Source organism: Tenebrio molitor, chromosome 1 (assembly GCF_963966145.1).
Source record: "Tenebrio molitor chromosome 1, icTenMoli1.1, whole genome shotgun sequence".
Lineage (NCBI taxonomy): Eukaryota > Metazoa > Arthropoda > Insecta > Coleoptera > Tenebrionidae > Tenebrio > Tenebrio molitor.
In genome coordinates, this window is record NC_091046.1 from 31,661,398 (window position 1) to 31,675,133 (window position 13,736).

At 32.4% G+C, this 13,736-nt stretch overlaps 1 long non-coding RNA gene across 1 annotated transcript in view; it reads left to right on the plus strand.

Moving 5' to 3' along the window:
• LOC138136836 (uncharacterized) overlaps positions 1–8,283 on the plus strand; it is a 73,558-nt gene extending 65,275 nt beyond the window's left edge. Inside the window, exon 2 of the long non-coding RNA XR_011161451.1 lies at positions 7,797–8,283. This is a non-coding gene — a long non-coding RNA (uncharacterized lncRNA). The remainder of the gene's footprint in view (positions 1–7,796) is intronic.
• The last annotated feature ends 5,453 nt before the right edge of the window (positions 8,284–13,736 follow it).

The following is a 13,736-nucleotide window of genomic DNA, read 5'->3' on the forward strand; positions in this document are numbered from 1 at the left end:
TATTAATAATAATATTAATATTTAATATTTTGGTAGCATCACCTATGGAAATCTTTTATTTTGAAAAACGGATGTCGCAGCCTTAAAATATGACATAACCTCACTATAAAATAACAGCATGACACGAATTATGATAAAAAAGTAACACAATTACAATTCACGCACAAATTAATTAATTTATTAAATGAGGTGCTGGAAATGTCTACCTTCTTCTTTCGGTAACAAGGTTCAGTCTGTTGCGTTGCGGTAACTGACGTATTGAAGTGTGGGGAGCATTTTGCATTATTTCTCAGCAGTGCGTTTTAGCGACTGACCAGTGGTTTTTCTTCGGTAAACGCCCCAGTTTCACGAAACAACTTTACACACCTGCTCAGGTTGTCTTCGAAGATTTTCCGGTCAACAATAACATTGAGAAATTCGGCGATAAACTCTTCTAAGCAGTTTTGTACGGTGTAAATCCATGAACCATTCACTATCAAACCATTGCGAAAATAACTTTCAATCAAAAATTCAAAAAAGTTTTCTGCTCTCAGACGGTCAATAATTTTGCACAATATTACGAATTGTGCAAATTGATCAATACTTGGCATTGAGGTTTGTACAATGATTGAGGAAAAGATTGAACGAGTTTAAATTTTATTGTACCATAGGTTTTCATTGAACCGTATAGGGTTAATATTGCGCAATATTGTTTAGTCCATGTTTAGCATTCGAAGAAGAAAGACGTTCGCATTCAACATGGCTGGGAAGCAGAAAATTAGTAAAGAAAGAGATTTTATTATGGAATGTATCCACCTATACCTATAGAGAGTTGCCAGCTCTATCGAACGTTAAAAGCAAACAATATCATGACCGGGATAAAAAGAACAGTGCATATGAAACATTATTAGTGAAATATAGGGAAATGTATCCCAACGCAACCAAAGATGATGTGAAAAAAAAAATTAACTCTTTAAGAACAAATTATCGGAAGGAGCGCAAAAAACACAAAGTATTGACGCTTGTGTGCTGTCAGAATATAGCCTAAGGGAGTCCGTTTCGGCTCAGGGACGCGAGGATCGCGGGTTCGATTCCGACCCAGGGCGGAAAAAAAAGGCTATATTCTATCTCGTGATTCGGAAGTCACGTTAAGCCATTGGTCCCGGTCTATTGAGTTGGTCATCTCATAGATTTGTAAAACCAGTCCTAGACTGTGTAACAACATTTTTTGTGCAATAAATATTCATCGTTTGGGTTCGAGAGGTCATACAATAATATTGCACAATAAAAGTTTTGTGCAATATTATTGACCGTCTAGGGGCCGCCTAACGTGAACACCAGCAAACAATAAACCTCTCTGAACGCAAATGTCAAAATATGACAGTTCTCTAATTTTACTAGCCGGAAGTTCAAACAACGACATGCCTTAACAAAAACAAAATGTTTTCATAGGTAATGCTACCAGAATATTAAATGAACACCCCATAGCTATGATTTATTATTAAATTGGGTGGTAAGTTACACAAAAGAAGTTGACGTAGGTTGTTTATGGTACCCTTTAGGGACTTAAGAATTAGAGGTGTTCCATTATGTCGTGAACCAGCGCAAAACGGCCAAATTTGTTCGCTGCGTTAGATACTGGGCGACCCAAAAAAATCAGACAAATATTCTCATTCTCAGTCTGGCTTTCGAGTAGTACTGGTGTTGTGTTTCCTTACGTTTTCGTTATGTTTTTGGCTTTAATTTGAACATGAAATTATAAAAACAGTACTGATGTAGGTACTTCAAAATGTATTTTAGTAATTTTTTTTCTGGAATTTTTTATAATTCGTCAATATCCATAAGTCGTCTCCCACCCAGTCCCGGACCCGTATTTGCATTCTTGTATAGGTACTTAGATAAATAAAATATCTATTCCTAGTAGAATTAGAAATTCCTAATCCTTTTGCCTGTAAACCACAAACATAAACGTAAGCTTTCGTCTACATAACTAATGATTAAACTTGTTTGTGAATAATAATTTTAATAAATCCTATTTTGGCTATGTTAGCCATTTTTAGCTTTTATTCTACACAAACATTATTAGCAATAATTGTTTCTAAATGATATTTAGGCCCGGTTTATTCATTTTCAAGTAACTTTATTTGAACGGTAATTACCATGGATCTACCAATAGCAGATTCTAAATCATAGCAACTACTTGCCAGATAAATTTACTTGAAGGTGAATAAACCGGGCCTCAGTAATATTTTTAATTGAAACACTTTCATTTTGAAAATTTTCGAGGGATGATGTTTTTAGAATTCACTTTATCCCTAGCTGTCTCCACCCTCGCGCAGGTTTGGTTCACGACATAATGGAACACCTCTACTAGAAAAGTGGTCAACAGATGTTTCCCAACAATGAGATATTTATTTATGACACTGCAGTTGTAAATAAATCTTGGTAATTTTTCGCTCTTAATGTTAAAATTGGAATAATTCAAAAACGAATAATTATCTTTTGATGCGAATTTCATAAATGTGTTCTTTGAATTAATTGTTAATTATGAGCGTGTACGAAAATAGTTATTTGTATATAATTGTCCGTTTACTCTAAGGTTATATTGGGGCCGTAAAAGTAGTTATCTCCAAATAAGCTGCCCCTTTGTGTGGGTTTCAGAAGCCACGCGCCCCTGCAATAAATCAAATTTTAAAAGCTGTTGGGTGGATGTATTTACAAGGTCCGGTTTAAGGGAGAATGTTTAGTTTTATTATTTTCTGAACCGAAGTATATGGTACCCTGGTTAATTCACTGGTCTCCTTAATAGGATTAGAACACTCCCTTGTGACTAGACCTTCATAGCTTATTTTTCAACATAATCTCTAAAAACGAAAATTTATAAATTGGAATTCATATTTCCACAAATTTGCCTCAGTCCCACTCTGAACGAAACAACCAGCCGGGTTTACCTGCTGTTTACAATCACAAAATGTTTTCTATTGTAGACAAATCAACTTTTACACAATGGGATAATTCGACGGCCCCATATAACTAGTTATATGGACGGCCCCAATATAACCTTAGAGTAAACGGACAATTATACTTTGACGAACCGAGAGAAAAATTGTCGTCATGGCCGCTTTGCGGCCGAGACAGGACAATCTCGAGGTCGTCAAAGGATTTCGTAGCCAAGGTGTACACAACATTTTGTGTGCAACCCGAAAATTTGTAATTATAAAATGAACAAGTAAAATTTCCTTCACTGTCAATAAAAATAAAGTCGGCCTACACGTCGCCATGTCGCTATGGAAACGACACAAATAAAACAAATTCACTTTGAGAAAAATTGCAAAAATGTCCGAAAAAAATTACGATGTTCAGAGTTAAAAAAATATTATAAATTGTGCAGTGTCCCATTTGAAACCTGAAAAATCAAAACGGCAATAGGAAAAATGTTACAGTGACTTTGAGACTGATGTAACAAGAAGAATGTGAAAACCGTGTCGGATAATGTTGTACTGGCTTACCTATTTATTGGAATTTATTTATTGTGGAAGGTAAATGTTAAGTTCTGTTATGCTAGATTGTATCATCTGCTCCTAATTCACATGTGTATGTTTCATATAGATGATAGATCGATAATGGGGATCTTTCTTATCGACTCCTCAACCTCATGCGGCTGTCTCATTTATAATTGGCGGAAATTTCAAACCGGATGAAAATTCTGTTAATTCTACTAATAGTGGCCGTTCTTGACACAAAATCAAACTTTAACTGTAACCAATCCAGATTTTGTAAGATTACACCGGAAATATGCAGATAGATATGTTGTAATTGTAATAATAAATAAATATAAAAATGACTTTTACTTTTACGGCCGTCGTCAAGGCAACGGCTGCGAAATTCAATTTCGCGGCCTGTTGTACGCACGCGAAGTGCTCATTTCGCGTACGGTTGCACACAAAAAAATGTTTTTTACTCAAAATTGATTTTTTAAATTTTATGACTGAATTAAGTGATAAGGGAACATTGATTACACATATTTGAAGTCTTATATCAAGGGAATGTAACCCTAAAGTTTCGTAATTTTTACTAATTTTTTAATAGGGTTAATCGTGCGGGCGGTAAAACTTCACTCACCCAGTACAAAAATCCTGTAATGTGATTGGTTACTTTCTAGCGTTTTTATAGCAACGCTTGATTTAACCGGCCAGTTAGTTATTGGGCCGTTCCAGAAACCAGGCATAAGTCAGTGGTATTTAACTATTTAATTTGAAAAAACATTTTTAGTAGACTTTCCTACAATTATTTTAGTAGTATTATTTTTAGTGACAAAAATAACGCTTGTTATACATATTGGAACAACTTACAATTTAAAAATAGTTATTTTACTTTAGTTAATTAATGATAATGACACATGAAATGAAATATACAGCTCGAAAAATACTTTAATATTATTTGATTAGATATTTTTTTCGACGTCTATTTTTTGACGGATGATAGCCAACTTTCTTTTTTCAAATTACACTATATTTTTTTTATTCGTTCTTATAGAGAATTTTCTTTTGAATATCCATACTCTAAAGAAAGAACAAAAAATGTATTTTAATTTTTAAAAATTGAAAAATTAAAAATCAAATAACCAAATTTGAAAAAATTCTGTTAAAAATTAGTCTTTAACCAAGCAGGGCTGAACCCCAGAAAATGAAAATTTAAATCGAATTTTTTATATCTTTTACAAGAGTCGTTTGACCTATCGGGGGACACACTAGAAAAAAATAATTAAAACGGACAAGGTTAATAAAATACAATAGTAGTTTATTTAACGAGTTCCTGTGTAAATTGGGCTTTTTTTGGCATGGTGGGCTAGCTTAAAACGCGAGTGAAACGAGTACGAAAACAACATGTTTTTGTTCGACGAGCCTCTTAAAGGCTGGAAAGTCTAAATCGCTTAAAATCTTTAAAATTAGCTTGACGTTTCGTTTTGACAAGTTGTGACATTTATTAAAATACGTTCACACAGTTGAAAATTCTCAAATTCTGACAGTGTCGAACAAAAAAATTAATATGTGCAATCTAAATTGTTAAAAAATACCAGTGTCATAATCATAAATTATAAAATTTGTCTTTTATTATTTTATTAAACGGAGGAATACATAGTTTTCATACACTTTATTTTCAGTTCAAGTCAAAAAGTCGGGAATCAACCTTAACTTGTTATTTGATAGCAAATGTTGCGCAACTTAATTTGCTCTTGTGAAAATTGTTAAAATCGTTTGTTGTGCCAACTCCGAAAATTAAGAGCAGTATTTCGAATTTTTTTACAATCGTCAATAAAGTGCAATACAGAATGTGAATACTAAAAAAAATTAATTACTGTCGCGAGTAAAAAATTCTGGTCGTCAATGTCATTTCAAAATTTGGTTAGATTGTCACAAATTAAAAAATTTCCCTGTCTAATTAAGCCCACGTCAACAAAGTGTCAAAAAATTAATTAATCATTGTCAATTAATGTCATATAACATGATGATAGGTTATGATATTTAAGACCGTTTTACAATAGAGCATTTTCCATTGCGTCAAAGCATGATTTTGACGACCAGTTTTTTTTGCTCGCGACAGTATGTACTAACTTTTCATAAATAAATTTATAATATGAATATACATACTGCGTGCTTCAAAATTCGCGGAACAACTTAGCAGTACGTTGTTAACTAGTCATTAAAATATCAGGTAAAAATGTTAAAAAAAATCAATCTTCTTTTTTGTAGAAGATATGGACCTATTTGTTACACTAAATGTGGCAACATTTAAAAATATTCAATGTAAACTAATAGTCTGGATATATTTAATTTTTGTTGTATTTGATGTAAAACCGGCCTAAAGTCACTTCTTGGAAATGCTGGAAATAATGAAGCAAATATGTAATTGCAAACCCGATCACAATCATTCATAATTATTATGCCACTGGCTAGTAAAAGACAGATATAGTAAAATCTTTTTTAATATTTAAAATAAACGAAATCAAAGCGGTACCTTTTTGACCCCATACCTTCAAATCTATTAGGTATAAAAAAAATTAATTATTTTTCTCATTATTTTCTAACATTGCCCCATTGCGTTGTTCCGCGAGTTTTGGAGCACCAGTGTACATTTTCAAACGTTTAAAGCGTATTAACCAGTTTCAGTGTTAGGCATGTAATGAAAATTCATGATACAGAGCTGTTCATTTAATCTGAATAATGTCTCGGGGAATCTGCGTCAAATATCAATATATTCGTGAACGTAATAATTAATTGATAACAAAAAAAAGGTTTACATTAAAACCTTGAATCTTATATCTATCAGCAACCTTTCTGATTCCGTACACTTGTACGGCATCTACATGGATTAATTTATTTTTTCTTTAATGGTTCGCTCCCAAGCCACTTTGAGGATATTATGTGATCTAAAATAATCATTTTACCGCAGCGGTAGATTTTATAAATAAATTGTTACAATTTAGATAAATAAAGTGAACTGACCTACCCCAACCGTTAATACACCTACATAGAATATAACTTCAACATACTGACGCCGTCGGTCATGAAACAAAATCCCAAAGCGGTGTTTCCCAACGTGTTAGTTAGTCATCGTAGCGCGTGTCCTATAAATTGACAGTCTCATTCTTAAAATTCATTCAGTTCTCTGCCAGTTACTACCATTGGGTGTTAGTGGTGTACGTCGATAGGCGACTTCAACATATCAGTATCAGTACAATGGAGATGCTCAAAGTATCAGTTTGTGTCTTCTTTGTAGTATTTTTTGTTAACATTGCACAAAGTACAAATCAAATGAGGCGGAAGGAATGGGAAAAACACGCTAAAAAAGTGGGAAATTTTAAATGCCAAACTCCACAACCGAGAAGTATACACATTAAGGAATTTATGAATGAAACAGTTATAAATACGGCAAAAGTAAGTTTAACATTTTTTTTATTTCTATTTTTTAAATATAAGCGCTTATAGCAGGTGATAATAATAATAATAATAATAATAATAAATTATTATTATTTTATACAGAGCGGCTACGAAAATTGGAGTCACTTTTCTTCATATTGAGGATCAAAAATAGTTATTTAATTGAATGACAACATCGAATTCAATAGTTCGTGCAATTGTCACTATTTTTAACAATTCTCAATGTCACTGTCAATTTAAAATTATGAATTTCAATATTGAGCAGCGAATAAGTATCATACAATTGTATTATTCTGCCAAAGAAGGTCGCTCTGGTAGAACAGCAGCTGTAAGATGCAGGATCATTAGCGTGCTACATATCCTAATCGGCTACAACCAACATTTAGCTCCATTTTTTGAAAGCATAGTTAGGTGAAAAAAAAATGTTGGCAGCATTTCCATTTCATTTTTTCTTCTTCATCTTTTGGGCAAATGTGGAAAAATGAATCCAATTGTCGTAGCCAGTATGTATACAAGCGCTTATAGCAGGTAGGTAATGGTTTCCAATTCAGGTCTTACCGGCTATGTCTCTCCATTGTATAACAATAATATTAAATATTATAAAATATTATAAATTTTATACCATTATACTACAATGGAGACATAGACATAAAAATATAAAATTTCGGATGAATAAAAGTTAATTTTGATTCAGAACGTTTACTCAGTGTTATCTTTTAAATAACATTTCAAAGTTTGTTACTGATCACAAATATGAGCATCATTAATTTTTTGCTGTCTGTGTTTGTTTAGTAGTCACGCCAAAAATGTTGTGCAATATTAAAAAAATGTCCGAATAGTTGTTTTTAGTATTTATTTTTTATTTTTTTATTGCAGCAGATTCTACCAGACTCTACGGTGCTACATAGGTGCGGATCTTCTGGCTGTTGTACAAGAAACAAAACTTGCACAGCAGTACAAGTCGAAAAGGTTAAACTAGTTTTTTTTGTCATAAAAGGGAAGCTTCAGGATTACATAGAAGTTACTGCCAAGAATCACACAAGTTGTGCATGCCACTATCACACTAATAGCCCAAAGTAGTAATATTATAAATATAGAGTACATGATATTATTATAATATTCAATTTGTTCATTGAATTGAAGTAACTGTCTGTGATAAAGGTGCTAAATTCGGATCGTATGATTTCTTTTAATTGTTAAAATGATATAAACTCATACAGACTTCCAAATAAAATTTATCATTAAACAGAAATCATCCAAACCGAATAAATTATTTTTATGTATTTATTTATTTTTTTACGAAGATTGACAATGTGAAATATTTAAGTATCGAATTATAATAAATGAATTGATAATGTTACAATATATTTTTCAATAACCTAATTTTACATGGTTGTAATCTCACATTTATACAGGGTGATTTGAAATGCGTCATAATCTTAAAACCCTAGAATCTTCAGATAAATTATGAAAATTACGTGCATTCGGTTTTGCACTATACATCTATAATGCATTCATTTTTGTAATGAAGAACTAACTGGAACTTTTTTTTTGTTAAATTTTTTTACAAAATTATGAAAATTCGACAGTTGGCAATGATTTAAAATGTCATATTATTGTCACTGCCAAAATGAATGAATTTCCAAAACGGAGTAAAGCATCAATAAGCAAGCAGAGGAAGCAGCCTATTTTAAAGGCTTTCAACAAAATTAAGAAAGAAATTACTCATGGAGACAATGGAAACGTAAATAAGTAAAGTATAAAATTGTAGAAGCAGTGGCGAATGTTTTTCGGTAAATCCTAATCTAAAATAAAACTTCCTAAGTGCTGCACAGGCTTCAGTCCCAGAAGTACGTATAGAATTTTAAATGAAGGACAAGAACAAGGCTTATGGGAAACTTTAGCATCCATGACATATCCACAAATACTATTGTTAATTTGGTTGAAGATTCGGATTCGGACTTGGAAAACAGCGACGATGACGAGGATGAGTAACAAAATGCAAAATTATATCATTGTTACGTTCAACTGCCTTTTCGTATTTGTGTAGTGCAACTTTGCTTTTTTCTTCAAAATAATTAAACACATTTAGTTTAACTATACCTACTTTGAATTGGACCAGTTTTGACAGAACAAATGACGTGACCCATAACCTAACTTTTTAAAAGCCCAAATTCGCGGTAAAAAGATATGTTCACAAGACAAAAGTTACTAAATTTAGTAACTCTAGTTCGTCATTACAAAAGTGAATTGATTATACATGAAGACAGAAATGCCATGTACAGTTCAAGCACAATAATTGAGCACGCCACTTATATTACGTTAGGAAGAATAGTAACATTAAAAAGTTTTCAAATGTAACCCAAAAAAGGTGCAAAAAGTTTTGTTATCGCAGGTGGTATAGTACCGCATTTTCATTTATAGTATTCTTACACGTTTTTGCGGCTCTGTGTATTTCAGCTATTTCATTCATAATATGTAATTGTAAGGTTTTGTGACTCTGTTTTTTAAGCGTTTTTGTGGCTATCATTTTTCGATTTATTAGAGCTTCTCGTTCGGGATGAAATTAACATAAATTGGACTTTATTCACTTATTGAAGATACTGTAATTTATATATGTATTTTAACAAAAATTTAAAAAGCAATAACTACTCTCTTGTTTTTGATTACATACTTCGTCCAGTTCCAGTTTCTCCCTATCATATAAAATATAAACATATTTTGTACCAATTATACTAAGGACAACGTAACATTTTATCTGCCCCGCCCATTTCATTTTCTTAGTTACCAATCAAATAGGTTGTTAAGACGATCTGATTTACACAGTAAAAATTTCTGACATTCGATTTGTCTTAATGACATTTTATTTTTTAGAACCTAAAACAATAATTGTGGACTTGACAGCAAAATTCTAACCTTAACTTTTTTACGTGGCAAATGTGAGGAAAAGTTGTACAGATTGAATCTGGCTTTGATTCTGATTGGTCAATTTTAGTGGGCGGAACAGATAAAAAGTTATAACGGCAATACTATAGTCCATTAAATTTTCGCACCATATGAAAATTAGGAAAAGGTAATTCTGACAACCTAACTTTTTATCTAGTGGATGAATAGTAATAAACTCGACTTTACATTACTCATAACTGAATTGTATACCGTACGTTTCAAAAAATTTCTGATCAAGAACTGCTGTGAAAACAAAAAATTTGAAAACATAACTTCTTTCTAACAAAATATGCCCAAAGGCGCTTGGATGATAAAACGATTCATTATTTTACTAAAATTTAATTTAGAGAATCATCATGTATCCCAATGGTGATACAGCTTAAAATGTTTATTAGTTTTTTATCAAAACAATAGTATATTACATACCGAGGCGAAAAGTATTCCATTCCTGTCGAGAGAAAAATAATAAATCAGCTAGTCATACCAACAATTAAATTTTATTTAAAAATTAATTTATTAAGAAGAAATTTTAATATTGATGGTAGTATTTTGAATATTCGACACTTATGGAAGTTGGCAATTGAAAATACGGTGCGATCAATTAAAAAATAAATCGAGTCGGCGTGTTACCTATGGCAACCCATGCTATAGCATAGGCTCCAAAGCAAACTCGATTTATTTTTTAAACGATTGCTCGGTACTTTGCAACTTTAGCTGGTATCTTCGCAAATGTGTGTAGACCTAGTGGCCCGACAGTACACTTTTCACCTTTGTACTATGGCGGCCAAAAATTTTTAGCCGTGACTATCTTGACATTCACGTAAAATGTAAATAAACCTTTAGTAACCGTAACCCTACTTTCGATTCTTGTCATTTTGACATGCATATTGTTATTCTGACAACCAATTTAAACTGTTTAAAGCTCAGATACGTATTCCAAAAATCCGACTTGGAAGCTTTAAAGAGGTTCTCGTACTCTTCAATATGCCTCCGCGTCATGTAAAGGATCACTTTCATGACCTATGATATAATAGTTACTTAAACTTAACTGTCGAGGACTTGTTTGCGCCCGAGCGATTTCGAAAGCTAGCAATAGAGTCCGAGACTGGTTAATATTAGTTACCTCCCGAATTGTTTATAATATTTTTTCCACTCTCAAAGTTATTTTGAATTGCATACTTTCTTTTTGATGAATTTATTTTAAATACTTGAATAAAATATTAGTACCTATGTCTGTGCCGGTTGCTACGGCTTTCAACACACAAAACTTCAATATTAAAAGCGTCGTATCAAAAGTTTGTAAAATGAATGTGAACAAAAGTGAAAGAGAAATGGAAGTTGCTGAAACTGAAAAACGCTTCATATTCCTTCTCCCTGCCGAAGAAATCGAAGAAACGTTACCAGAAGGCATATTAGTGTTTTCTTTGGTTTAATTTTTGTCACTTATTTCCCCTAGGGAGGTAGGTGGTTACTTACATCCAGTCGTTCATAGTAACCAACGCTAGGTCAAAAAAGTTGTAAAAACCTACATCGATCATAACAACGTACAATTGCGGGGACGGAATCTTCGCCACAACTGACATTTATTTAACTGACAAATATGTGTGAACTGGCCTTTATTGAATATAACCAAACTTTTGACTCGATAATGCCATTTCCCTGCTTTTTTTGATGTCACAAGAAAAACTTCAAAGTGATTTTTAATAATTGTCATTTATTAATGACACTAATGATTGGTTTACATCATTTTTTTTTAGAAATGTCTAAAAAATGTTGGCCAAGATTCCGTGTCCGGAATAGTACTTACCATGTAGTAGAGAGTGGAAATATAACTATTAATAAATAAAAATTAAAAACTTGTCACTTGTAAAATTTCAAGTTAACAGATGCAGCTGTCAATCTGTCATAAGGACGCATGTCCAGCGTAGGAATACAAGCGTGCCAAAATATTTTAGCAGTACCAAAATAGTAGTATTATTGTAATAATGATGTATTCTTATTTCAAATATGGTTGATTACTTTTTATTATATTTTGTTACGTGACTTAATTAAAAAAATACGGTTCTATCGATGAGAATAGTATACCTTACTTTTTATTTAGTAAAAAGATACATACTTACTAATGAACTCTACGTTGTATCTCAGTCCCACTAATTGTTTAAACAAATATTTTTAATTTTTTGCATTATGGTTTAAGAACTTAGTTGACTTAACAGTAAAATTTCCAAATAAAATGCAAACTATATTCTTTATCAACTACGTTACCAATGAGTTGGTAAATAAACTGGTCGAAAAAAGTTATGGACATTGTGTTTCGCATCATTTTCAAGATAAATTAAAAAATGTGTTCACTTGAGTAGGTATAGTAGTTCCAGAGTTGCAGCGATTTTATGGCAGGGCAGTAGTATTTATTACGCCTATTGAGATGCCGATAAACGACTTAAGCAGACCCCTGGCAATCATCACTTTCGTTCTATACCTGCCAATTTACAGGGTAGTACTTGAATGAATTTACGATTAGGGGTTGAACCTGCGGTTTAAATCTATTGTCGGTGTGGTTAACGTTTATATTGGGTGATTCAAAATGATTGTGGATAAGTACTCGCGAGCAATAAATTTTGGTCGTCAAGGTCATTCTTTGACACAATGGAAAGTGCTCTAATGTAAAACGGGCATAACCTCTAATAGATGCTATTTGTCTTATCTTGTCTTGTCAAGATCTTGTCAACTTTTTGGAAGTCGCAACTGGGTTGCCACTCTAGCTTCTGACACACCCGTCTCTATCACCGAAATAATGTTTACTTTGTTAAAATACGATATTGACCCTAATTAAGCAGACAAAATTTTTAATTTGTGACAGTAGCGGGAAATTTCAAAATGACCTTGACGACCAAGATTTAATGCTCGCAACTGTACTATTCCGGACTTGGAATCTTGGCCAACATTTTTTAGACATTTCTAAAAAAATATATGTAAACCAATCATTAGTGGCATTAATGAATGACAATTATTAAAAATCACTTTAAAATTTTTCTTGTGCATCAAAAAAGCAGGAAAATGGCATTATCGAGTCAAAAGTTTGGCTATGTTCAATAAAGGCCAGTTCACACATATTTGTCAGTTAAATGTCAGTTGTGGCCAAGATTCCGTGTCCGCAATTGTACAGGGTGAAGCATCGTATACGCGCACGCGAGAAATTCGACTTCTAATTAAATAAAATTGTCGAAAATTTATATACCTAACTAATTATTGATAAGGAATATTTGAGATTTTTTTTTTTTGTTAATAAATAAGGCCGTAACAGTTTTATTAGTTTTCTGAAATTAACTGTTAATTTACCTATAACATTTTTACACTAAATGAATCTGTATCTGCTAGCGCATCAAACCCTGGTGCCATAATTACAAATTTTGACTTGGTTAACTAAATAATTCGCTTTTTTATTTAAACGCAAACCAGACGCGTGATTTATGGCCCAAATGTTATAATTTGCCAACAAAAGAACCATTCACTAGTAAGCCGGCCCTTTTGACCCTCTTACTTACAACTTTGCCATAAAAATGACAGTTTCCATTGTCACCTCAATTTACGACAGCACAAGTAGTAGGTCATAAATAAAAATGATTTTGAAAGTTGAAATGTAAAACTGCGTTTATTCAATATTCAGAATTTGACTTTTTGGTTGAAATTTACATTTTTTTTTTTTTGGCTTTGTTTGTAAGTGAAAAATTATCAAAAAATTATTAAATGTACCCTACCAATAGCCAGGTAAGTGTGAAAATTTTCGACAATTTTATTTAATTAGAAGTCGCTCTATCTCGCGTGCGCGTATACATGCCCCAACCTGTACCGGGTGTCCCATCACTTGTG